General features: G+C 41.9%; 1 long non-coding RNA gene across 3 annotated transcripts; it reads right to left on the bottom strand.

Annotated features, from left to right (window-relative positions):
* Window positions 1-23,391: 23,391 nt before the first annotated feature.
* LOC109219921 lies at window positions 23,392-26,333 on the bottom strand. Of its 3 annotated transcripts, XR_002067008.1 has the most exons (5): window positions 26,219-26,333; window positions 25,148-25,280; window positions 24,803-25,085; window positions 24,611-24,727; window positions 23,392-23,432 (listed from the first exon to the last, which is right to left on the bottom strand). It is a non-coding gene; the product is annotated as an uncharacterized LOC109219921 (long non-coding RNA). The 3 variants fall into 3 exon arrangements; XR_002067006.1 differs by lacking the exon at window positions 25,148-25,280; XR_002067007.1 differs by lacking the exon at window positions 26,219-26,333 and having other exon boundaries at window positions 25,148-26,193.
* Window positions 26,334-26,593: the final 260 nt, after the last annotated feature.

Genomic DNA, 26,593 nt, shown 5'->3' with positions numbered 1-26,593 from the left:
CTCCTATATCATCAAACTCGGAGAAAGGATTGAAGAGGGTATTAAAAGCGGGATGGCGACAAATTTTGAGGCATTGCAGGCCACGAACAAAGCATTGCAATCAGGTGGAATATCAAAGAAGAAAGAAGTAGGGGCAGTAATGGTGGCCCAAGGCCCAAAATCTCCACTCACATACCAAACACCTCCACCTACATACCAACCCTCACCTCCCAGATATTCTTAATCCGCCACCACCTATAACACTTATAACACCCAACCAGCCTATTACCATTCGCCTCCGACCTGTTAAAACTCCCAAAAACCCAAACCTAATTTTGATCGCAAGCCACCCAGACAATACACCGCCATTGCTGAACCCATTGACCAGCTGTACGAAAGGTCGAAGGCTGCTGGTTATGTCACCCCTTATCTCAATGGGCCAACTCGAATAAAACCTGTGCATATCATTCCGGTATGAAAGGGCACACTATTGACGAGTGCCGGACACTGAAAGATAAGATCCATACATTGATTGATAATAACGTCATACAGGCGAAGGAAGTTGCACCCAACGTCTGCAACAATCCTCTTCTAGATCATAGGGGCGAAGGGATCAATGTGATAGAAACTGACGAGGAGTGGGATCCCGAGGGATCAATTGGACTTATTAAAGAGGGTGACGATCCTAAGAAGCCCGCAGTCACGCTCAATCCTATTATGGTGCAGGTACATCCGCCAGTTGAGGTTGAGGTAACCACTTCGGTTCCATTTGAGGTAGAAGTAACACCACCTGTAGCCACACCTGTTCCATTTGAGGTAGAAGTGGTCACACCTTTCACAGTGACAGTAGCAACCACACCTCCTTTCAAGTCCAACGCCATACCTTGGGATTACGTTGCCGAAGCTAGGCGAAAGGGAAAAGCAAAGATGGAAAAATCTGGTGCCGCACAAGGGATGACCAGAACTGGAAGGATCTATACACCCGAAAATTTGGGAGGATCAAGCAAGGAGGCTGCTACCAGACAACCTGTCATTGAAACTGGACCAGACGATCTTTGGAGGAAAGTACAGGCGAGAGAATACTCTATCGTCGATCATTTAAACAAGACTCCCACCCAGATATCCATCTTGTCGCTATTGCAAAATTCTGAAGCGCATAGGAGTGCTCTGATGAAGGTGTTGAACGATGCTTATGTGCCCAACAATATCACCTGTGGAGAGATGGCCAACATAGTAGGGCAAGTACTGGAGAGTCACAAGATCACCTTCCACGAGGATGAACTACCACCTGAAGGATTAAGTCACAACAGGGCATTGCATATCACAGTACAGTTCGAGGACAAATTCATCGCCATGGTCTTAATAGATGGGGGTTAAAGCCACAACATTTGTCCATTGACTACTCCGAAAAGGTTGGGCAAAAATTTCCATGAGATAAGAGCAGGGAGTATGAACGTGAAAACATTTGATGGATCTCAAAGAGCCACGATTGGAGAGATTAACATTTGTCTGCAGATGGGACCAACTTGGTTCAATGTTGAGTTCCAAGTACTATACATATCCGTTACATACAATCTTCTATTGGGACGACCTTGGATACATGCCGCTGGGGCTGTGGCTTCCACACTACACCAGGCCGTGAAATTCGAATGGAACTATGAGGAGGTAATCATTCACGGGGATGGAAGTAACCCCATTTACACCAGTCAAACTATCCCGGTTATCGAGAATAGAAGAAGGCTGGGTGGAGAAACTTATCATCACATTGAACATGTCAACGCAATTAAGAAGGACAAGTGGTGGAATAACAAAATAGAAAGCATATTGGCATGGTCTAGGTATGAACCCGGCAAAGGGTTTGAGAAGAAACTCCAGGGCATTACTAGACCGATACAGCTGAAACATCACGGCATAACTTTCGGGATGGGATATCCATACACCTGGCAAGAATATAATGATTGGTCGCCACCATGGCATGGTCCTTATTACCCTCTCGAGCAGCCAATGCCACACCTGAGTCAGACTTTTCACCAGGCCGACATAATATGGGGATCTGCAGAAGAAGAAGCTTTGGCTGGGTTGAGAAATTTGTTCCTAGAAGATGAGAATATGGATTGCAATGCAATAGTTGAGGAGGAGGATAAAGAAGGCCTCACCATTCAGACCGTAGAGAAGGGAGTTGTTCTCAAGAATTAGACTGCCACACCATCCCAGGCCCGTCGAGTTCCTGGGTAGCTTGACCATTAGCCTGACTTGTTTTAATAGCCATGCTAGGCATTTAAGATATTTTCAGTAATTTTGTTTTAAAGACGCATTTTGTTTCAAAATAATTGCTCGAGCCATCGAGTCGTACCTGTTTTGGATATTTTCAAATTTAATTAATCCATTGCTATTTATCATTCATTATTATCTTTCACATTTTTCTTCTACAACATTACTATTACTTTTTCTGATGAACCGATGACTGTGACATGTAATGAGACAACGCAATATAAGGATAGTGACTCAGAAGAAGAGGATGAAATACCTGAGGAAGTTGTCAGAGAAGTTGAGAACTTTGAGAACAAACCTAAGTCCAATCTGGATGAAATCGAAGCAATCAATTTGGGAGATTCCGAAACCGTCAAAGAGACTCGCATAAGCATTCACTTATCACCGTTAGAGAAGGAAGAATACATTCGTTTCCTGAAAGAGTATGAGGATATTTTTGCATGTCATATGATGACATGACCGGTCTGAGCACATCCATAGTGACTCATAAGTTGCCTACCAATCCAATGTGTCCGCCGGTGAAGCAGAAACTCAGAAAGTTCAAACCACACATGAGCTTAAAGATCAAGGAAGAAGTCACTAAGCAGATCAAAGCCAAAGTCCTCAGGGTAGTTGAATACCCAACCTGGCTAGCCAACATTGTACCAGTTCTGAAGAAAGATGGGAAAGTCAGGGTGTGTGTTGAATATCGGGATTTAAACAAAGCAAGTCCCAAGGACGATTTCCCACTGCAAAATATACACATCCTGATCGACAATTGCCCCAAGCATGAACTCCAGTCCTTTGTAGATTGCTTCGCGTGATATCATCAGATCTGGATGGACGAAGAAGACGCTGAGAAAACAGCCTTCATTACACCATGGGGAGTGTACTGCTACAAAATGATGCCATTCGGTCTAAAGAATGCTGGGGCTACCTACATGAGAGCCATGATGACCATCTTCCATGACTTGATACATAAGGAAATAGAGGTGTATGTTGGAGACGTCATCATCAAATCCAAGAGGGCCGCAGATCACATAGCATACTTGAGAAAGTTCTTTGACAAGCTAAGGAGGTACAATCTAAAGCTAAACCCTGCAAAATATGCATTCGGGGTTCCGCAGGAAAGCTGTTTGGATTCATTGTCAGCCGCCGAGGAATCGATTTGGACCCGTCCAAAGTTAAGGCTATCCGAGAGTTACCACCACCAAAGAGCAAAAAGGATGTGATGAGCTTCCTAGGATGCCTCAACTACATCAGTCGCTTCATAGCACATTCCACAGTAATATGTGAACCCATCTTCAAAATGTTGAGGAAAGATGCTGAAACCAGTTGGACCGAGGATTGTCAGAAGGATTTTGACAAAATCAAGGAATACCTGTCCACGCCACCAGTCCTAGTCCCGCCAGAACCTGGGAGACCTTTGCTACTCTATCTGTCTGTATTAGATGGAGCTTTCAGATGTGTTTTGGGACAACATGACGAGACATAAAGAAAGGAGCAAGCCATATATTACTTGAGTAAGAAGTTTACACCTTACAAAGCATGGTATTCTTTGCTAGAACGCACTTGCTGTGCTTTGACATGGACAGGCTCAGAAATTGAGGCATTACTTCTGTGCATATACCACATACCTCATATCCAGGATGGACCCTCTGAAGTACATCTTTCAGAAGCCATGCCAACCGGGAAGTTAGCCAGGTGGCAGATATTGTTAAGTGAGTTCGATATCATCTATGTAACTCAGAAGGCAGTCAAAGGACAAGCATTGGCAGACCATCTTGCTGAAAATCTCGTGGGAGGAGAATAAGAACCACTAAAAACATATTTTCTTGATGAAGAAGTATCATTCGTAGGAGAGGACATTACTGAAGCCTATGACGGATGGAGAATGTTCTTTGACGGGGCTACAAACTTCAAAAGAGTGGGTATTGGAGCAGTTTTGGTATCAAAAACAGGTCAACATTACCCGATATCCGTAAAGCTTAGGTTTCCGTGCACCAACAATATGGCAGAATATGAGGCTTGCATCATGGGGCTCAATTTTGCCATCGATATGAATATACAAGAGTTGCTGGCAACTGGCGATTCGGATTTTCTGGTATATCAGGTTCAAGGAGAATGGGCTACAATAAACACCAAGATACTACCATACTTGTATCATGTGCAAGAAATGACGAAGAGGTTCACAAAGATAGAATTCAAACATGTTCCAAGAGTCCAGAACGAGTTCGCAGACGCATTGGCCACCTTGACATCAATGATACAACATCCAGACAAGAATTTCATCGATCCCATCCCGGTGAAAATCCATAATCAGCCGGCTTACTGCCCTCATGTTGAAGAAGAAACCGATGGAAAACCTTGGTTCCACGACATCAAGGAATATTTGGCAAAAGGAGAGTACCTAGAATAGGCGAACCGTACTCAGAAACGCACACTGCGGAGGCTGTCCAATCACTTCTTCCAAAGCGGAGGGACCTTGTATAGAAGAACTCCTGATCTAGGGTTGTTAAGGTGTGTTGACGCAAAGGAGGCTTCCAGATTGCTTGAGGAGATACATGTCGGAACTTGCGGACCATATATGAACGGTTTTGTTCTAGCCAAAAAGATACTCAGGGCTGGATATTATTGGATGACCATGCACTACTAGAAACACAGTCTTTTCCCACGAACATATCGGTGGGAAATCCGTGGGAAATTTGAATATTCCCACGACATTCCCAAGGGAGACGCTTAGTGGGAAAAGGGCTGGTGGGAAAATAGTTTCCCAGGAATGTCGTGGGTAATTCCCAGAGAAATTCCCAGGATGAATTTCACGTACATTGGTGGGGTAACATAGTGGAATTTCCCACGACAATACTGGGAAAAGTAAGAAAAAAATAATTTAATTTTCTTAAATTTCCCACCATCTCTGTGGGAAGTATTAAAATTAATTTAGCAATAATGAACAAAAATTCCCACAGCATCGGTGGGAAACCCGTGGGAAATCTGGAAAATATTTTCATGGCCAATTCTGTTTTTAGAACTACCTGCCAAACTGAATGTACACCACCTGCCAAGCTGAATATACAACCAACAATACAAGACTAAATACAACTCAACATTCAAATACCAAACTCAACATTCAATCCAATTCATTTCATAAACAACATCTATTTCAATCCATTTCATAAACAATATCCAACTAAACAGAGTAGAACAAAAACTCAAAAAATTCAACATTCAATGTTCAACATCCAAAGTACCATCCAAGGCAAATTAATTCAAGAAATTACTCCTTAATTATTATCAGATGGTGCCGGAGAACGGGGCAGAGAAAATGCACCAGATGCTAAGAGAGAGTTTATCTGAGACTTGAGGCTTTCAACATCACTAGTGACAAGTCTTAATGCCTCGTCTTTTCGCCTCATTTCTTCCTCCCTTTGCCTTTCCTCTTCCTCTCTTTGCCTATCTTCTTCCTCCCTCCGCTTCGCCTCTTCCTTCCCTGCAGCCATTTCTTGTATATACAACTCAGTAATGTTTGCCACCTTCCTATTCAATTGCTCAAACTCATCCACATCAACCGAGCAATGTGAGGAAGAATAAGAACCACACAATCCAGAAGTACGATGACTGAGACTAAACTCTTATCCAAGGCCGTAGACTCTCCCCTTATGCACGCCACCAGTTGCCTTAATCCACATGTCCATGAGCTCCTCTTAGGTTGGTTGGATTGTCCTACCTTGATCATCAGTCGGCTGACTTTGAATGAACTCCTCCAAGATTTGTTTGAAATTATTTTGTAAAATATTACAATTATTATAAAAGTAAATTTTATTAAAGAAAATTATGCAAGTGTAATCTACACCGTTGTTATCTTGGATATTATTTTGGAAGATATTATTAGTATCAATAAAAGATGGAGAAAAAGGGTGAGAAAAGAAAGTGTTGTCAAATACAAATAATTCAGAAGACATTGAAATTGAAATCTTGGAAATGATAAAAATGAACTTTCCCTTTTCGTGTTCCTTCTAGTGTGGCTATAATAGTAATACACAAAGTTATTGAAACGGGACTAAAATGTAAAAAATGTACTATTGCTTTCTTGCTCTGAACTCTTTAACCAATGATAGGCAGAACACACAATCTATAAACCATAAGAATAATCATAACTGACAATAAGCAAACAGAAACCCAATTATGATATACTAGCAACACTGTCAAGCAAACTTCATACAAAATCCAAAATTGATAATAATATTAATTGACCAGTAATAGGCATTGCCCAACCGAAGTGTTGCGACCAAAACACTCACGCAAGTGCACGTGATCGTCAAGTAATAAAGTAGTGAGTAGAGTATTGTTCCCACGAAGACTTGTGATTAACTATTGACTGATTTAAACTCAATTAACTTATCAATCCAAGAGATTTTTTCACAAAGGATATTCGTCTTTGATTTACTACCTAAAATATCAATTAATAAACTAACTAAAATAATCAACCAAACAAATAGCAATTTCGAATGACAAGCAGTAGGGGAGAATATTCCAGGGTCACGGGCTAGTTAACAATCATGTTGCGTTCTTGGCTTAAAATAACTAATTGATTTATCTGGGTTGTTGATTGACAGGGTTAATATTGCTCATAAGAATCTGTCGAGTTCTTACTCGCCTATTCAAGTTAACTTAATGCCTATATGTCTATGGAATTAAAACTAACAAGAATGCATTTATAAATCCTGTATTTCAACCAAGCAAGGCAATTAGGTATATGTCTATCCTAATTGCGAATCCGTCCCCCGATGCCCAGGTTCAAGAACTTGCTCTATTTAATTCTATATGCAATCCAAAGTTCCCACTTTCGAGTTCAAGTATAGATTCGTAGATAGTATTCCAATGTTAGCTACTCAGCAAAATAATTGAGAACAGAATTAAATAAACAACCCAATATGATTAAACCGACTTTGTTAAATTAAACTCTGAACAACAACAATCATGTTTCACCCATGACCCTAGAACAATAGGTTTTAGCCACTCATAGTAGTGTTCATCTCAATAATATTTAATTTTATTCAAAACGTAAAAACAAGAAGAAGAAAAGAAGAACTTGATGTTGGATTTTCCTCCTTGCCTCTTGCCTCTATGTTTCTTGCACTAAATTGTGAAAACCTTGATATCTAATCCTTGGGCGAGCTTGAATTTATATAGGTTAAGTGAAATTTCCTCCAGATTTCCAATTTTGCCCCTAACAAGTCTTTTCCGGAACTGGGACTAGCGCGAACGCGCTAATGCTCGCGCTAGAGCTCGCGCTAGTCGACTGACATTCTGCCTCCCGCATCTAGACTAGTGCGATCACGCTACTGCTCGCGCTAGTCTGGATCTTTATTTCCTCGATTTTTTTGTCTAGTCTTCGCGCACACTCAACTCCGAGGGATATTTCTTGCTCCAAATTAGCTCCAATCATAACTTTAAGGCATCACATAGGCTCCTCATCCTGCAATGTGTAAATTCACAATTAGAGCCCATTTTTCACCATTTAACCACATTATGACGTTGGAATATAATCAAGCGGGAGCATAAACAATCGCTAAATTACCTAGATCTAGCCTATTATCAACACCCTACACTTAATTCATTGCTCGTCCACGAGCAATCAAACTATACTCTCTAGAGGTTCCACTCAAAAATTTCCCTTAACGCCTTACACCCAGAACAATTCACATATGCTACGCCTAGTAGTGAACAATCTCAGCCTCAAAAGTCGACTCTCAAGTGCCAAGCAATATTCACACTTCCTCAAAGTACTCTACACAGAAGTCAAGACTTGCTTTTCCTTCACGAATCACATGCCCTCACAATCACAGCGAAGAGAATAAAATTAATTCATACATTCGAGTCTCATGCTCACATATATCAAAGAAAATCGCTCACCTTCACAAAAGAAGTCACTTGCATGTAATTGGTACCATAAGCTTGCCCGTAATGTAAATCTCTACTAATGTAGGCTCGCTCGATCTAAAATCAATTAGGACTTTTTCATGGTTGTAATGTGGGCTAAGGGACGGGTAGGATGTATTTAGGAGTAGTGACTAACCCTCCTAAGCACTTTAACACATCACATGATAACTTATGCGCAAATTCTTCAATCCCAACTTCAATTTCACAAATAAAATCACTCCCAATAGTTTTCCCTCTTCCTTTAAGAATCATCTTAATGTATACTCCACTAGCAAAAATAAGATATTTATTCAACCACTTTTTTTTTTCAATTTCCACTAGTGGCATATTCTTTTACAAAAAACAATTGCACCTTTCTTTACTTCACTGGTTCCACTCCAAAGCCACCCCACTCTTAGTCCCTGCTTACTTCTTTTAGCGCTCATTTTGCAATTAAAGTGCTTTAAGAGGAAAAGGGATCAAAACAATGTCAATTAAGAATAAAGAGGGTATAGGCTTGTAATGTGGGTGTCAAATAAAAGTCTATAGGCTCAAAAGGTTTAACTAGGGGTAGATTTTATTTGAGGTAAGCAATTAAGCTCAAAAAGATCAAAGAAAGCCTAAAATCATTTTTCAAACCGAGCATCACCTAAAATTTCGCTTCGACTCACATACCGGGCAAGTTCTAGACACAAGTACAACACATGGACTACACAAAAACCTCACCACACATGGCATATGACTCATTCCAGATTAACTCGTTGAGACATTCCATTATGAGCATTCAAGTCAGTGACAAACATACAATTTAAGGCACTTTAGTGAAATTCAACCAATAAGACTAAGCGTTACACTCTAGTTTCTGTTGTGTTCAGGTGTATCAACGCTATAGGTTCTCTTTTGATTCTCTAGCTCGTAGCCCATTAAACCTAATCTACAAATCAAAAAGAAAATAAAATAACTAAAAACTACCTATACCCGGTTCAAGTTTAAACCCTTGGAAAAGAACCGTGGCCCAAAGAAAAACCAAGGGGGAGCTACTACACTACCTAAAAAAATCTTTTTGGTATTTTTCTAGACTAACTTCCCTCAAGAAAATTGTCCAAAGGATCCGTCATCAGGAAGAGTCTTCATATTTTCCATTTTTTTTTGTTGATCGACTTAGTCCCTCAAGAACCCCGCCGAAAGAGATCCGTCGTCGGGACAAGCCACTTACCTAGTTTAAACTAATGAACTAACTATTGAACTCTTACTAAATTACTAAAACTGTCAAAGCCAAATAAAATAAGACTAAACAAGCATACAGCTACATATATACACTGAAGTATCCCCCACCCCACACTTAAAATGAAGACATGTCCCCATGGCTTAAGAATTGAAGTAATAGTGAGGTAAAGGAACTTCCCTGAAGGCTCACTCCTGGTCGGAGACAGTGTCGGGGTTCACATGGCATGCACGCCCCAAAGCTCTCAGCCAGCCCAAAATTTTTTTCTCAGACTTCGTCTGCTGAGCAGCCACTGCGTCTACACGAGTTCCCAACTCAGTCACGGAGGAGCGTAAACCGGCCACCTCCTGCTCCAACGCGGTGAAACGGGACACTCTGGCAGTTCCTGAAGATGATGCTGCTCCGGATGGTGCTGCAGCTGCTGCACTTGGCTCTTGGGTCTGTGTTTCGCCCTCCACATTCACCTGATCGGCCACCCCTTCCTCCGAGTCATCCGAGCCACTCTCATCCGCTCCACCTGATGTCGCTATCTCCGTCGCCGTGGCGACCTTGTCAGGCCGGACCTTGTGGCCATTTCGTACTAGCCCATCCACACGGAGATTTTCGGGCACCCGAGCTTGCCTGCAAAGCTAAGTCACTAAAGAGGGGAAAAAGAACCCATACCTTCTCACTGGGCAGCGAACGAACATTTCGTCGTGCATCACTTTGGCTATATCGAAGTTAAGACCCCTGATGAAACACCAAATCAAAGCAGCTCGGGATGCATTTACCTCCGTAGTGTTTTTGGGCGGAATAAGACGGTTGTTAATCACATACAACCAGCTCTTCGCCTCAGGGGATAATGCTGAGGAGTGAAACTTCTCACCGTATTGCATCCATTGCACCTCTTTTTCGGGTACGCAAATTGCATCAAAGAATCGCTCCCACTTCATGTTCGTTGGGTTCCGGCCATACTCATAGAAGTCATCATGCTCAGGCACGGGAGGGGGGCAGATGGTATGCCATCCGTATCGCCTCAATAGAGGCATTCACCGCCTTGCGGCGCACTGTGACCACACTATTGTCATGCTCAGGCAGATTAGCATAAAATTCTCGCACAACCATTGCATTGGCCTCCCCTGGCTCATCAATGAAGGTCTGCAAACCCCGCCGTACCAACTCCGAATACATGTGAGGACAGCGCTGCTGGACTGAACTGATGTCAATGCCCCTCTTCGGAATCGGCTGTTTAGTTGCCTTCTCCGTAAAGCGGGCCTGAGCATTGGCTGAGACAAATTTGCTACTGTCAAAGGGGCGTGCAGGGGCTGCCCCTTGTGTCCTAGGTGCTCCAGCTTGGCTGCTAGTGGATGGACCTGTGGCTTGGCGTTTTCGAGATGGTGCCATGACACCTGAAAATTGGGACACATTAGCACAGCTCAAATAAAAGTGTGACGCACTGCGGTTACTCAGACTTCACACGCATAAGTGGTCACAACTACATAGTAAAGTTCATTTAGGCCATTTCACAAACACCTTGTGGGCATTAGGTCTTCACAACCTCTTTTGAGCTATTTATAACATAAATCCACCACATAATCTCACCAAGATCACAAATCAAGGGGAACAACACCCCACACTTACTACTCTCCAACTCCACAACATATTTTACCAATTTCTCTACACATAAACAAAGAAAAACTACTACAACAAGGCATTTGAATACAACACAAAAATCTGAAAAATAAAAAGAGAAAAAGAGAAGAAAGTGAAACTAGGGCTCATACCTGTAGTGGTAGATGGTGATGAGTAGAGAAGAGATGTATGGAAGAGTATGGATGAGGTTAGGGGGAGGAAGAAATCGTTTATGGGTATGGGGGTTTTGGGTTGTTCTTATGTTTTTTTGAGGGGGATGAGGAATTATGTGAAGGGGCGTGGGTTTTGGGGGTNGGTACCAGTTACCTCCATAGAGTTTTTGGACGGAATAAGACGACTGTTAATCACATAGAACCAGCTCTTCGCCTCAGAGGTTAGTGCTGAGGAGTAAAACTTCTCACCGTATTGCATCCATTGCACCTCTTTTCCGGGTACGCAAATCGCATCAAAGAATCGCTCCCACTTCGCGTCCGTTGGGTTCCTGCCATACTCATAAAAGTCATCATGCTCAGGCACGGGAGGGGGTAGATGGTATGCCGTCCGTATCGCCTCAATAGAGGCATTCACCGCCTTGCGACGCATTGTGACTACACTATTGTCATGCTCAGGCAGATTAGCGTAAAACTCCCGCACAACCATTGCATTGGCCTCCTCTGGCTCATTAACATAGGTCTGCAGCCCCCGCCTTACCAACTCCGTATACATGTGAGGACAGTTCTGCTGGACGGCACTGATATCAATTCCCCTGTCTGGAATCGGCTATTTAGTTGCCTTCTCCGCTAAGCGGCCTTGAGCAGCGGCTGAGACAAATTTGTTACTGTCAAAAGGGCGTGCAGGGGCTGCCCCTTGTGTCCTGGGTGCGTCGGCTGGGCTGCTTGAGGATGGACCNTTCAAGATCAAACCCATTACCAATACAAAGGCCCCAAACCTTAAGCTTACTCTTAGCAATTGCTTTTCAGGTATCTTGCATTAAAACAAAAAATATCCATGCTTATGAATTCAAAACTAACAAACCAATCAACATGGAAAATTTTAAAGGAAAACAGTGGAATAATTTCGTAAGTTACCAAACTAACATATAGGTGCGGAAAGGCAATAACAGTGAAGAAGATGGAACAAATATACAAAATTGGAGAATGTATTATACACTAACTCAAACAACAAATAGAGTTAAGTAACAGAGAATTGATAACAAAAATGTAATTAGGAAAGGAAGTAGTTAAGGGGCAGAAAGAACGAACCATCAGTTAAGCTTAAGGACGTTTCCTTAGGGATTGAATTACAGGACTTTCAACATCGACTCATCGTCTAAACAGCAAGATTACAACTCGAACCGCCAGAGACTCGACCTCGACAGACCGGAAATGAAAACATCAATGCGCCTTTCAACCTCGAACGGCAACAGGGTTCGAATCGGAACCAACATCGAACAACGACTCAGATCACATCCATCTCAGTTTCATGCTCAAAGTTTCTGCCGGATTTCCGGCCAGTTATGGTAGCTGGTGCTGCTGGTTTCCATCGAGTTCTGGTGTGAGGTGATGGAGTTAAGATCGTCGGCTGGTGGAGGACGATTTTGGTGTTCAGAGGTCGCGAGGAGGTCCAGCGACGATGGTGAACTGAAGGGTGGTCGTCGATGGAGCTGGTGGATGTTGGTTGCTACTGAAGACGAAGAGAACGAGTGGGGGTGGTGTATATGGCTACTGAAGCTTTAGCTCCTTATTTGTTATGTTCCTTGTTCATGGCTGCTCGAGAGAGATGAATGACAGGGAGGGTGTCTAGCCTCTCATGGCTGCTTCCTTTCTTGTGAAGAAGATGGATATCATCCCTTGGTTTGTGAGGGTCTGAAGAAGAAGAACGGTGCTGATCCTATATTTTGGGGTGTAGTTTTATTTTAGGTGTTAGATACTATATATAGGGATAGGGATTAGGTTAGGGGTATGGGCCTAGGGATTATGGGCTAGGGAATTGGGCCAAAGACTAAAAAATGGACTACAAGATTTATAAAGACGGGATAAACCAACCTAAAACTAATTCCTCCTTCTAAAATTATGTACAATTACAATATAAAAAAAAAGTATAAAACTAATTTTATTAATTGAACTAAACTATAAAACATAAAACAATTTTTTTGTGTTTTCAAGATTATATAAAAATAAAGATAAGGTACTATTTTTGTATATTTTTCTATTTAAATTTACGAAAGATACGTAAGCCAAAATATTTTTTTTTTAATTTTCATTTTTTGTGACGAAATAAAGTAAAAGAGTCACAATTAACTAAAATAGCTAATATTAGGCATAAATTAAATATTTACATGCTAAAATATGAAAAATCTTGGGGAGGGTCAAAAATCACATGTCTACAATAAAAATAAAAAAAAAAATTTTAAAACGACCCAACCCAGTGATTTCTTGGGCGGGACTAGCGCGAGCACTAGTGCGAACACTAGCGCGATCGAATGTTACACTTCCAGGCAGAATGTTACACTTTTAGCGCGAGCTCTAGCGTGATCGCGCTAGTAGCGCGAACTGTAGCGCGAGCCCTAGCGCGTTCACGCTAATTTTGTGCAGCTTAGGCAGAATGTTACCCAGTTAGCGCGACCTCTAGCGCGCGCTGTAGCGCGATCGCGCTACTGGGCAACATGTTTTTCCACATTTTTCACCTGTGTTCACCATGGTCGATGGTCTTTTCGCCTGCCCCTTTGTCACCTGCATTGGTTAGCATGCTATAAAACTCACAAATAACACTACAACTATCATTGGGTTGCCTCCCAACCAGCGCCTTAGTTATTGTCGTGGCACGACGGTTACAACAATTCAATGGGTTGCCTCCCATCCAGCGCCTGATTTAACGTCGCGGCACGACTCAACACGCTTTCAAGCATCCGACAGGTCCATCGAGGTCTTGTGACGTGCAATGTCATCACCCCAATAATGTTTTATCCGCTGGCCATTTACCAAGAAGGTACCATTTGAGCTCATATCCCGCAACTTCACAGCTCCGTGAGGCTTCACACTTACCACAACGAAAGGGCCTGACCAATGAGATTTAAGCTTTCTAGGAAAGAGCTTCAACCTCGAATTGAATAACAAAGCTTCTTGCCCCGGCTCAAACTCTCGATGTTGGGTGCGTTTTTCATGCCACCTCTTAGTCTTCTCTTTATACAATTTGGCATTTTCATAGGCGTGCAATCGGAACTCATCAAGCTCGTTGAGTTGCAGCAACCTCTTCTCTCCAGCTAAATCCATATCCATGTTCAGCTTTTTAATTGCCCAATAGGCTTTGTGTTCAAGTTCGACGGGCAAGTGGCATGCTTTCCCATAAACTAATTTATACGGAGAAGTACCTATAGGAGTTTTGTATGCAGTTCGATATGCCCACAATGCGTCGTCGAGCTTTCCAGCCCAGTCCTTTCTATTTCCATTCACTGTTTTCTCCAGAATCTGCTTCACCTCTCTGTTTGACACTTCCACTTGACCACTCGTTTGGGGATGATAGGTTGTGGAAACCCTGTGCTTGACTCCATATTTTGCAAGGATATTATTCAGCAATTTGTTGCAGAAGTGCGATCCTCCGTCACTTATCAACACTCGTGGAGTTCCAAAGCGTGTGAAGATATGCTTCTTTACAAAGCTCACCACTACCTTTGCGTCATTAGTGGGAAGAGCAATGGCCTCCACCCACTTAGACACGTAGTCCACTGCCACCAAGATGTACCTGTGCCCATTGGAGTATGGGAAAGGTCCCATGAAGTCGATCCCCCAAACATCAAAAAGCTCTACTACTAGTATATTCTGCAAAGGCATCTCATGCCTCTTGGTGATCGTTCTGGTTCTTTGGCATCTGTCACACATTTTAACAAAGGCATGTGCATCCTTAAACAATTTTGGCCAATAGAAACCCGATTTGTAGAACTTTCTGGGCGGTTCTATCTCCACCGTGATGTCCTCCGTATGGTGACGCATGACAGTCATGCAATATTACATTCATCTTTTCCTCGGAAACACACTTTCGCACCAACTGGTCTGCGCATAGCCGATATAAGAATGGCTCATCCCACATGTAGAGCCTCACATCATGTAGGAACCTTCGTCTAGTATCAGGTGTCAATTCTGGTGGTGTCACCCCACTTGCAATAAAATTCTCATAATCTGCATACCACGGGGCTTCACTTGAGGTGATTGCCAATAACTGCTCATCAGGAAATGTTTCTCACCGTATTGCATCCATTGCACCTCTTTTCCGGGTACGCAAATCGTATCAAAGAATCGCTCCTACTTTGCGTCTGTTGGGTTTCAGCCATACTCATAGAAGTCATCATGCTCAGGTACGGGAGGGGGCAAATGGTATGCCATCCGTATCGCCTCAATAGAGGCACTTACCGCCTTGCGGCGCACTGTGACTACACTGTTGTCATGCTCAGGCAGATTAACGTATAACTCCTGCACAACCATTGCATTGGCCTCCCCTGGCTCATTGATGAAGGTCTGCAGCCCCCGCCTTAGCAGCTCCGTGTACATGTGAGGGCATTTCTGATGGTGTGAATTCATATCAATCCCCTCTCTGGAATCGGCTGTTTAGTGGCCTTCTCCGAAAAGCAGCCTTGAGCCGCGGCTGAGACAAATTTGCTACTGTCAAAGGGGCGTGCAGCGGCTGCCCCTTGTGTCCTAGGTGCTCCAGCTTGGCTGCTAGTGGATGGACCTGTGGCTTGGCGTTTTCGGGATGGTGCCATGACACCTGAAAATTAGGACACATTAGCACAGCTCAAATAAAAGTGTGACGCACTGCGGTTACTCAGACTTCACCCGCGTGAGTGGTCACAACTACATAGTAAAGTTCATTGAGGCCTTTCCATAAACACCTTGTGGGCATTAGGCCTGCACAACCCTTTTTCAGTGTTTTATAACATGAGTCCACCACAAAATCTCATCAATAGCACAAATCAAGTACCACCCACCCCACACTTACCACACACCAACACCACATCATATTTTTCCAATTCCTCTACATAAAAAGCAAAGAACAACAACTATACAAACACATTGGACCACAACCAAAAATCTAAAAAAAAAATTAAGAAGAGAAAAAGAGAAGAAATTGCAACTAGGGCTCATACTTGTGGTGTGGATGGTGGTGAGTAGAGAGAAGAACGTGTGTGTGAGCCTGGTGGGGGAAGTGAAATCGTGAGACTGGGGGGAATGGAATCATGAGAATTAGGAGATGGGGGAAGTGGTTTGTGTGAGTTTTGGGGAGGAGTTATGCGGTGGGGAAATAGACTAGGGTGGGGGGGAATTAAGTTAGACTAAAGAAGAAAAAGGAAAAATAAAAAAAAAAACTTTAAAATGACCTAACCCAGTGATTTCTGGGGCGGGACTAGCGCGAAGCTATCGCGATCGCGCTAGTCCAGGAAGAATGTTACACTTTTAGCGCGAGCTTTAGCGCGAACTCTAGCGCGATCGCGCTAGTAGCGCGAACTGTAGCGCGAAGCCTAGCGCGTTCACGCTAATTTTGTGCAACTTAGGCAGAAGGTTACCCTGTTAGCGCGAGCTTTAACGCAAACTGTAGCGCGATCGCGCTACTGGGCAACATGTTTTTCCACTTTTTTTTTTCACCTGCGTTCACCATGGTCGATAGTCTTTTCGCCTGCCCCTTTGTCACCTGCATTGGTTAGCATGCTATAAAACTTACAAATAACACTACAACTATCATTGGGATGCCTCCCAACCAGCGCCTTAGTTATTGTCGTGGCACGACGGTTGCAACAATTCAATGGGTTGCCTCCCATCCAGCGCCTATTTTAACGTCGCGGCACGACGCAACACGTTTTCAAGCATCCGATAGGTCCATCGAGGTCTTGTGACGTGCAATGTCACCACCCTAATAATGTTTTATCCACTGGCCATTTACCAAGAAGGTACCATTTGAGCTCATATCCCGCAACTCCACAGCTCCATGAGGCTTCACACTCACCACAACGAAAGGGCCTGACCAACGAGACTTTAGCTTTCCAAGAAAAATCTTCAACCTTGAATTGAATAAAAGAACTTCTTGCCCCGGCTCAAACTCTCGATGTTGGATGTGCTTGTCATGCCATCTTTTAGTCTTCTCTTTATACAACTTTGCTCTTTCATAGGCGTGCAACCGGAACCTCTTCTCTCCAGCTAAATCCATATCCATGTTCAGCTTTTTAATTGCCCAATAGGCTTTGTGTTCAAGCTCGACGAGCAAGTGACATGCCTTCCATAAACTAATTTATACGGAGAAGCACCTATGGGAGTTTTGTATGCAGTTCGATATGCCCACAATACGTCGTCGAGCTTCCCAGCCCAGTCATTTCTATTCCAATTCACTGTTTTCTCCAGAATCTGCTTCACCTCTCTGTTTGACACTTCCACTTGACCACTCATTTGGGGATGATAGGCTGTGGAAACCTTGTGCTTGACTCCATATTTTGCAAGGATATTATTCATCAATTTGTTGCAGAAGTGCGATCCTTCGTCACTTATCAACACTCGTGGAGTTCCAAAGCGTGTGAAAATGTGCTTCTTTACAAAACTCACCACTACTTTCCCGTCATTAGTGGGAAGAGCAATGGCCTCCACCCACTTAGACACGTAGTCCACTGCCACCAAGATGTACCTGTGCCCATTGGAGTATGGGAAAGGTCCCATGAAGTCGATCCCCCAAACATCAAAAAGCTCTACTGCTAGTATATTCTGCAAAGGCATCTCATGCCTCTTGGTGATCGTTCCAGTTCTTTGGCATCTGTCACACATTTTAACAAAGGCATGTGCATCCTTAAACAATTTTGGCCAATAGAATCCCGATTGTAGAACTTTTTGGGCGGTTCTATCTCCACCGTGATGTCCTCCGTATAGTGACGGGTGACAGTCATGCAATATTGCATTCATCTCTTCCTCAGGAACACACTTTCGCACCAACTGGTATGCGCATAGCCGATATAAGAATGGCTCATCCCACATGTAGAGCCTCACATCATGTAGGAACCTTCGTCTAGTATCAGGTGTCAATTCTGGTGGTGTCACCCCACTTGCAATAAAATTCACATAATCTGCATACCACGGGGCTTCACTTGAGGTGATTGCCAATAACTGCTCATCAGGAAATGTTTCTTTGATAGACCCACCTTCAGCTACATGGCTCCGATTTTCTAATCTAGACAAGTGATCAGCCACTTGGTTCTCTGTTCCTTTTCGATCTCAAATTTCTAAGTCAAATTCTTGCAAGAGAAGGACCCAACGAATCAGTCTCGGCTTGGCGTCTTTCTTCTCAAACAAGTATCTGATAGCTGAATGATCTGTGTAGACGATGACTTTGGTCCCCACAAAATATGATCTGAACTTGTCAAACGCCCACACCACTGCAAGCAACTCCTTTTCAGTAACTGTGTAGTTAATCTGGGCTGGATTCAGAGTTTTGCTCGCATAGTAGATGGAGTGAAAGATTTTATTTCTCCTTTGCCCCAAAACAGCTCCTATAGCTACGTCACTCGTATCACACATCAACTCAAAGGGTTGCTCCCAATCCGGGGCAATGATAATTGGTGCAGTCACTAGCCTTCCCTCAGCTCCTCAAATGCGTTCAGATAGGCATCATCGAACTTGAAGGAGACATCTTTCTCAAGCAACCTGCACAAGGGAGAGGAAATTTTCGAAAAATCTTTAATGAAACGACGATAAAAATTTGCATGGCCCAACAAACTGCGAATGCCTTTGACGGACGTTTGTGGGGGCAATTTTTTAATTGCTTCCACCTTTGCTTTGTCCACCTGCAAACCATTTTTAGACACCTTGTGCCCCAATACTATACCTTCACGTACCATGAAGTGGCACTTTTCCCAGTTTAGCACCAGGTTCGTCTCTTCACATCTAGCAAGTACTTTATCCAGATTCATTAAACAGTTATCGAAAGAGCACCCAAACACAGAAAAATCATCCATGAATACTTCTACAAATCTTTCAACCATATCAATAAAAATAGCCATCATACACCTTTGAAAAGTCGTAGGTGAATTACAAAGACCAAAGGGCATTCTCTTGAACGCATACGTGCCATATGGACACGTAAATATGGTTTTCTCTTGGTCCTCTGGGGCTATAGCAATCTGATTATACCCAGAGTAACCATCTAAGAAACAGTAATATTCCTGGCCAGCTAATCTATCAAGCATTTGGTCAATAAAGGGGAGAGGGAAGTGGTCCTTCTGGGTGGCATTATTCAATTTTCTATAATCTATACAAATCCTCCACCCAGTGACAGTTCTTGTGAGAATCAAATCCTTATTTTCATTAACAACCACAGTCATCCCCCCATTCTTAGGTACACATTGAACGGGGCTTACCCATTTGCTATCTGAGATTGGAAATACAATACCTGTGTCAAGCCACTTAATCACTTCTTTTCTTACCACTTCTTTCATGATTGGATTAAGTCGGCGTTGTTGCTCTACACTTGGCTTGTGTCCGTCCTCCATGAGGATTTTATGCATGCAAAAAGCTAGACTAATGCCTTTAATGTCAGATATTGTCCACCCAAGTGCTCGCTTGTGCTCACGTAGCACCCTCAATAGCTTCTCTTCCTGCAATTTAGACAATTCAGAAGAAACAATAACAGGTAAAGTGTCAGAGTCACCCAAATAAGCATATTGAAGGTGAGGGGGCAAAGGTTTAAGCTCCAATTTTGGAGCCTCCTCAATTGACAGTTTTGGGGGCGGCCCGTCTGGCCTATTCAAGGGCTCAAAGGGGTGTATCCTCTGCATGTAAGCACATGATGTATCCAGGATGTGCATCATCTCCTCAACCTCCTCATCGTTTCCCATGCTATTGAATAACATAAGTGCTTTCTCTAGAGAGTCGTCTAGATATACACTTGTGTCAAGAATTTGCTCGTCAGCCTCAACAACAGATATCATTGAGAGCTCCTCATAGTGGCGGGGAAGTTGGATTGCTTTGTAGACATTAAAGACTACTTGCTCATCATCCACCCTCAAAATCATTTTTCCCTCTCTCACTTTAATAATTGCATTACCAGTAGCCAAGAGAGGTCGCCCTAATATGATTGGGACCAGTTCGTCAGCCTCATAATCCAGGATAATGAAGTCAGCTGGGAAGATAAATTTTCCAATTTGCAGCAACACGTCTTCAATCACACCCTCGGGGTGTGCTATTGATCTATCAGCCAGCTGCAACATCACAGTAGTTGGCCTTGGAGCTCCCAGGCCCAATTGCTTGAACAAAGATAAGGGCATCAGATTTATACTCGCCCCCAAATCGCAAAGAGCACGACCCACATCAATATTACCAATGCGCACAGGAATGGTGAAACTGCCAGGATCCTTAAGCTTTTGAGGAAGCTTGTTCTGGACCCTTGAGGTGCACTCCTCAGTAAGTGCAACTGTCTCAAATTCAGTCAATCTTCTCTTGTGAGCCACTATATCTTTTATGTACTTAGCATACTTTGGAATTTCATGCAGTACATCAACAAGTGGAATATCTAATTGAATCTGGCTCAGCATGGAGAGAAATTTGTTGAACATGCGATCATCATTTTTTTTCTGCAATCTCTGGGGGAAAGGTGGCGGTGGCCTTGCAGCCTCCACTAGCTCTGGAATTGCATCAGTATTCTTTGATTCATGCGTTTCCTTAGGTATCAACTCCCCCTCGGGTGTAGCCTTGTCTTTTCTTTTCTTTGGCACTTCCTCCAGCTCTTTCCCGTTTCTGAGTGTAACTGCATTCACTTAAGGGTTCTTTTCTGTATCACTGGGGAGAGCGCCTGCAGGTCTGGTGTTTTGATTCGTTGCCAACTGCCCCATTTGCCTTTCAAGATTTCTGAAATCGGTTCTAAGCTGCTGATTGTCAAGCAACAACTTCTTTAGCAAATCATTTGTACTCTCTTCCATTTGTTGGGGTGGCTTCTGAGGTGGATTGAAATTCTCTTGGGGTCTATAATGATTCTGATTCTGCTGATTTCCTCCCCATGAGAAGTTGGGATGATTCTTCCAATTTGGATTGTAAGAATTCCCGTACTGTGCATGCTGATTCGATGGACCTCTGTTCTGCTGCCCTACATAGTATATAGATTCAGGATTCGTAGGGCACATGTCACTCATATGATTGTCACCACATAATTCGTAGCAAATAGCCATTTGTTGTACATGTTGCATTGTTTGTGGTTGCTGCATCATCATCCTAGTCATCTGATTAGCCAACTTTGCAATATCGGCTCTCATGGTTGACAAGTCGTCAAGCTCAAGTAATCCAGCTGATTTTTGCTTAATTGCCTTTCGTGAATCACCCTCACCTTGCCAATTATGATCATTAGCCGTGAAGATATTTAGCAAGATTTGGATTTCACTGTACGGTCTGGCTATGCAACTACCCCCACAAGCTGAATCAAGATTCATCTTTGAGGCATCATCTAACCCATCCATGAAAGTGTGACCCAATACCTCGTCAGTTTGACAATGATGTGGACAGTCTCTGAGCATCTTCTTGTACCTTTCCCATGCTTGACGAAGTGTCTCGCCATCTCGTTGTTCGAACCCAAGAATTTGACTCCTCAATATCTTTGTTTTCTTAGTGGGGAAAAACTTGATTAAGAATTTCCTTGCTAGATCATCCCATGTGCGGATTGAGTTTGCGGGCTCCTTCTGCAACCACTCCTTAGCGTCCCCAAGCATTGAAAAGGGGAAAAGTGTCAGCCTGACATAGTCCTTGGAAACATTCGGATAATTGTAAGTGTCCGTAATTTCCAAGAAATTCTGAATGTGCCTCTGCGGGTCTTCACTAGGTAGACCCACATATTGCCCTGTGGACTGGATCAGCTGCACCATGTATTGTTTGAGTTCAAAGTGCCCTGTGATGTCAGGCTTCACAATAGCCTGAGTCATGTTAGCAAGACTGGGCCTTGCGGCTTCAATCACTGCGCGTTCTTCATTCCCCGCCATCTCTATTGGTTGTGGTTGGACTACTATGTCCAATTCTCTTTCAATTCTTGTTCTTGCGTCTACTTCCCTCTTCACTCTGTGAAGTGTACGTTCAATCTCAGGATCAAGGGGAAGTAGATTGTTTGCGCTTCTACTCCTCCGCATTTAAGAGAAGAGCCTGTGTTAACACAAAGAAGGTAAACTGAAAATTAAAGCTTGAACAAATAACTAATAAAAGCTTAACTCAGTCAAGTAGCTAATTTCTAAGTCCCCGGTAATGGCGCCAAAAACTTGTTGCTACCAAAACACTCACGCAAGTGCACGTGATCGTCAAGTAATAAAGTAGTGAGTAAGGTATCGTTCCCATGAAGACTTGTGATTAACTATTGACTGATTTAACTCAATTAACTTATCGATCCAAGAGATTTTTCCACAAAGAATATTCGTCTTTAATTACTACCTAAAATATCAATTAATAAACTAACTAAAATAATCAACCAAACAAATAGCAACGTCGAATGACAAGCAGTAGGGGAGAATATTCCAGGGTCACGGGCTAGTTAACAATCATGTTGCGTTCTTGGCTTAAAATAACTAATTGATTTATCTGGGTTGTTGATTGACAGGGTTAATATTGCTCATAAGAATCTGTCGAGTTCTTACTCGCCTATTCAAGTTAACTTAATGCCTATATGTCTATGGAATTAAAATTAACAAGAATGCATTTATAAATCCTGTATTTCAACCAAACAAGGCAATTAGGTATATGTCTATCCTAACCGCGAATCCGTTCCCCGATGCCCAGGTTCAAGAACTTTCTCTATTTAATTCTATATGCAATCCAAAGTTCCCACTTTCGAGTTTAACTATAGATTCGTAGATAGTATTCCACTGTTAGCTACTCAGCAAAATAATTGAGAACAGAATTAAATAAACAACCCAATATGATTAAACCAACTTTGTTAAATTAAACGCTGAACAACAACAATCATGTTTCACCCATGACCCTAGAACAATAGGTTTTAACCACTCATAGTAGTGTTCATCTCAATGATGTTTAATTTCATTCAAAACGTAAAAACAAGAAGAAGAAAAGAAGAACTTGATGTTGGATTTTCCTCCTTGCCTCTTGCCTCTATGTTTCTTGTACTAAACTATGAAAACCTTGATATCTAATCCTTGGGCGAGCTTGACTCTATATAGGTTAAGTGAAATTTCCTCCAGATTTCCAATTTTGCCCCTAACAAATCTTTACCAGAACTGGGACTAGCGCGAACGCGCTAATGCTCGCGCTAGTCTCCTGACATTCTGCCTCCCGCTTCAGGACTAGCGCGATCGCGCTACTGCTCGCGCTAGTTCAGGTCATTTTTTCTTCAATTCTTTGTCTAGTCTTTGCGCGCACTCAGCTCCGAGGGGTCTTTCTTGCTCCAATGTAGCTCCAATCACAACTTTAAGGCATCATATAGGCTCACCATCCTGCAATGTGTAAAATTCACAATTAGAGTCCATTTTTCATCATTTAACCATATTGTGACATTGAAACATAATCAAGCGGGAGCATAAACAATCGCCAAATCACCTAGACCTAGCCTATTATCATGAAGCTAAATATCTAGACTCCTGGCCAACAAACTTTGCCAAAAATAATATAAGGTAGGGGTTAAGTTTTATCAGTTTGAAGCACATATAACCACTAATAACGGATCCCTTTCTCTAAGTTAAGAACAGATCCCTTTCTCTAAGTTACTAAGTACATGCAATTGCAGAACCAAGACTACAAAAAGAACAGGTGCATAGCACAAAGAAACAATTCTGATTATGGAAAAGCTATTGGAATATAAGATGGCACTCTACACAATATCACAAGGCACAAAGAGAAGATGAAAGAGAGGTACAGTTGAGAGAGCGAGTGAGAGAGAGAGAAACATAGAACACACTACTAATATATAAAAAGTTCTGCTCTTACAAAAGAAGATTATAAATGAGCTTTTACATATGCTAAAGGATAATTCGATATCCAATACTACTAAAATACCACATACTATCACCACTTGAGAACAAAAAAGTATGAGTGCACCTAGATAACATAAAGGTTTTGTACCTAATCACATAAATTCTAAAAGTCACATGACAAGAAGGGATTCTCAATTAAATGATAAACTCCACGTACATACGCAATATTCTCCAGAGCAGAAGCATGTAATGGCAGGATCTTGCTGCAAGTATTATCTTTAAGCTAATTAACATGACTTTGTGTGGTATGTAAATGGCCACATATAGTTCTTGATCATTCCCTTCTTTTGCCATAATAGAGAGCACCTTAATTTGGTGACAAAGACATTACTATTACATGCACCTCCAACTTCCAGTAGATCAATTTAATACTTAGGCTCCAAGAGGAATAGTCATTTCCTAATTCAAATTAAAGAAATCAAATTTTGGCAGTTGTTCCCCTTCTAAAGGGCAAACGAGATACAAATGTTCATTAACACATCCAAAGGATTATTCTACACCATTCATGTTTTTTTGGCAAAATACGCAATACACACATATCACACGTAGCCTCCAAGTGTGACAGAACTTTCTGCCTGGTTTTTATAATTCTTTTGTTTATTATGTTAACAAATATATGTGAATAATATTGTTAATCTTACATGGGTTGTCTCAGCGCGCATCTCGGCCCAAGTTGTTTTTGTTCCATCCTTCAACTTCTTCATGTGGGTCTCCTCAAACACCTCATCATGAGTTACTGGTCTTCCTTTAGCCTTTTTCTGCAAAATAAAATATATTAAAAAAATGATAACTAAAGCAGTTATAAATCAAGAAAAATATAATAAACACATTACCAATCTTTTTCGATGAGTCGCCATACTAGTTGAACCCCCAGTGTGCATAGAGCCACCCTTGTCGAACATACGGGCTGCCCTTCACTGGCGGCTCTTCTTCTCAAATTCCGGAGATTTCCAATATTCAAGAAGTTTAACCCATAAATAATCAAGAATCCGATCGAGTTGGCCTCACATTATTTTCTCGAGCAGTCCGAAGCATATCAGACAACCTATCAGAACATTTCTTAAAGAAAACGGTTCGTACCTCTGCCTCACAATCATGTGACCATGCACACTTTATCTGCAAATAAAAAATGTTAGATTGAATAAAGTGAGCTAAAATAAAGTAATGATTAATTTTACCCTAAATTCAGCAAACATTCTGTCCACATGGAACTTCTGACCAGGACCTCCATGTTAAATGCAGTGAATTGCGTAACAGATCTCAAGTTTCCGGAGCATTATCCAGTCTCAAGACTTCTAGGTGACAAGTTCTCTGCCACATAATTTTGCTGGCTAATTAATTTTTTTAATTCCTGTTTTCAACTAAAATTTCTTCGAGTCGATTAAAGAGTTGGATCGAATTTCCTATATTTATGATATCATATTTGCTTGAATAGATCAACGAAGTGCTGTATCAATGTCCTATTTAAAATTCATGTTTTGAGGGGTACAAACTTATTGACAGCATATTATGGCCTGAACTTGATTGCGTCAATTAGTTCCAGTCAAAGCGCTATAACAATGCACGACACATAATCAAGAACTCCACCAAGGAACAAGAAAAATTGGAAATGTTTGCAGCTATCAATAGTTTCGATACTCAAAATGTTAATAATTAGGAGGCTCGCACGTCAACTAGCATAGCGAGTTCATAATATCTTATCAGTGAACACTCTTTTATGACAGTTGCAAAGCTGAAAACATATTTTACATAATATGATGGTAGAAGCCAAGCTGACAGTGAGATACTGAAAATTTGGATGAATGCACATGCACAAACTTCTTTTGCCTCTCTGTTTTCACATGCCATGAAAATCAAAATGGTAATTCAGATGTAAAACAACAATATTATTTTGATTAAACATTATGCATTTAGTTGAACAAACCGTTGCTGTTGTTGTTATCGTACTCTCATAATTACCATCACATTTTTCAAATCTAGGGTTTGAAATAGCAGAAAGTCCCTAAATTTCGACATAAAAGACTTAGGTTTATGTCCCTAAATCCCTAAATTTTGACATAAAATCCCTAAATTTCGACAGAAGATCCCTAAAATTGCGCTCTATAAGGCATAAGAGACTTAGGTTTAACAACAACAATTTTTTCAAACCTAAGGTTTGAAATACCAGAAAATCCCTAAATTTCGAAAAAAATTAAAATCGAAAAAGGAGAGGGTGAGAGAGAGAGAGAGCGGGGGAGAGAGAGAGTTACCTGGGAAGGGAGTGAGTTCGAGGTGAAGAATAGGTCTTGGAGCGGAGAGACAGAGGCAGAAAACACGAAATATACACTGAGAGAAAACTAAAAGGCTAGGTGAATAATAATAAAACTTTCCACTACATCCCTGGGAAATCTCTGTAGGAAAACTTTTTCAATAAAACATAAAAATTCAAAATTCAAAATTTTTCGTTCACGCGGAATTTGTGGGAATATTTAAAAACGTTTTTTTTTTTATACTTTCCCACTGTTTTCCCTGGGAAATTTTTTTAGTTTTATATAATTATTTTTTTAATGACTTTTCTCATAGAATCAGTGGGAAGTAAATTGCGCGCATTTTTGCGCCAAAACGTTCCCGCGGATAGTTAGTGG

Source organism: Nicotiana attenuata, unplaced genomic scaffold (genome assembly GCF_001879085.1).
Source record: "Nicotiana attenuata strain UT unplaced genomic scaffold, NIATTr2, whole genome shotgun sequence".
Taxonomy (NCBI): Eukaryota; Viridiplantae; Streptophyta; class Magnoliopsida; order Solanales; family Solanaceae; genus Nicotiana; species Nicotiana attenuata.
The sequence above is the reverse complement of the archived record's forward strand: the minus strand, read 5'-3'. Positions and strand labels throughout refer to the sequence as shown.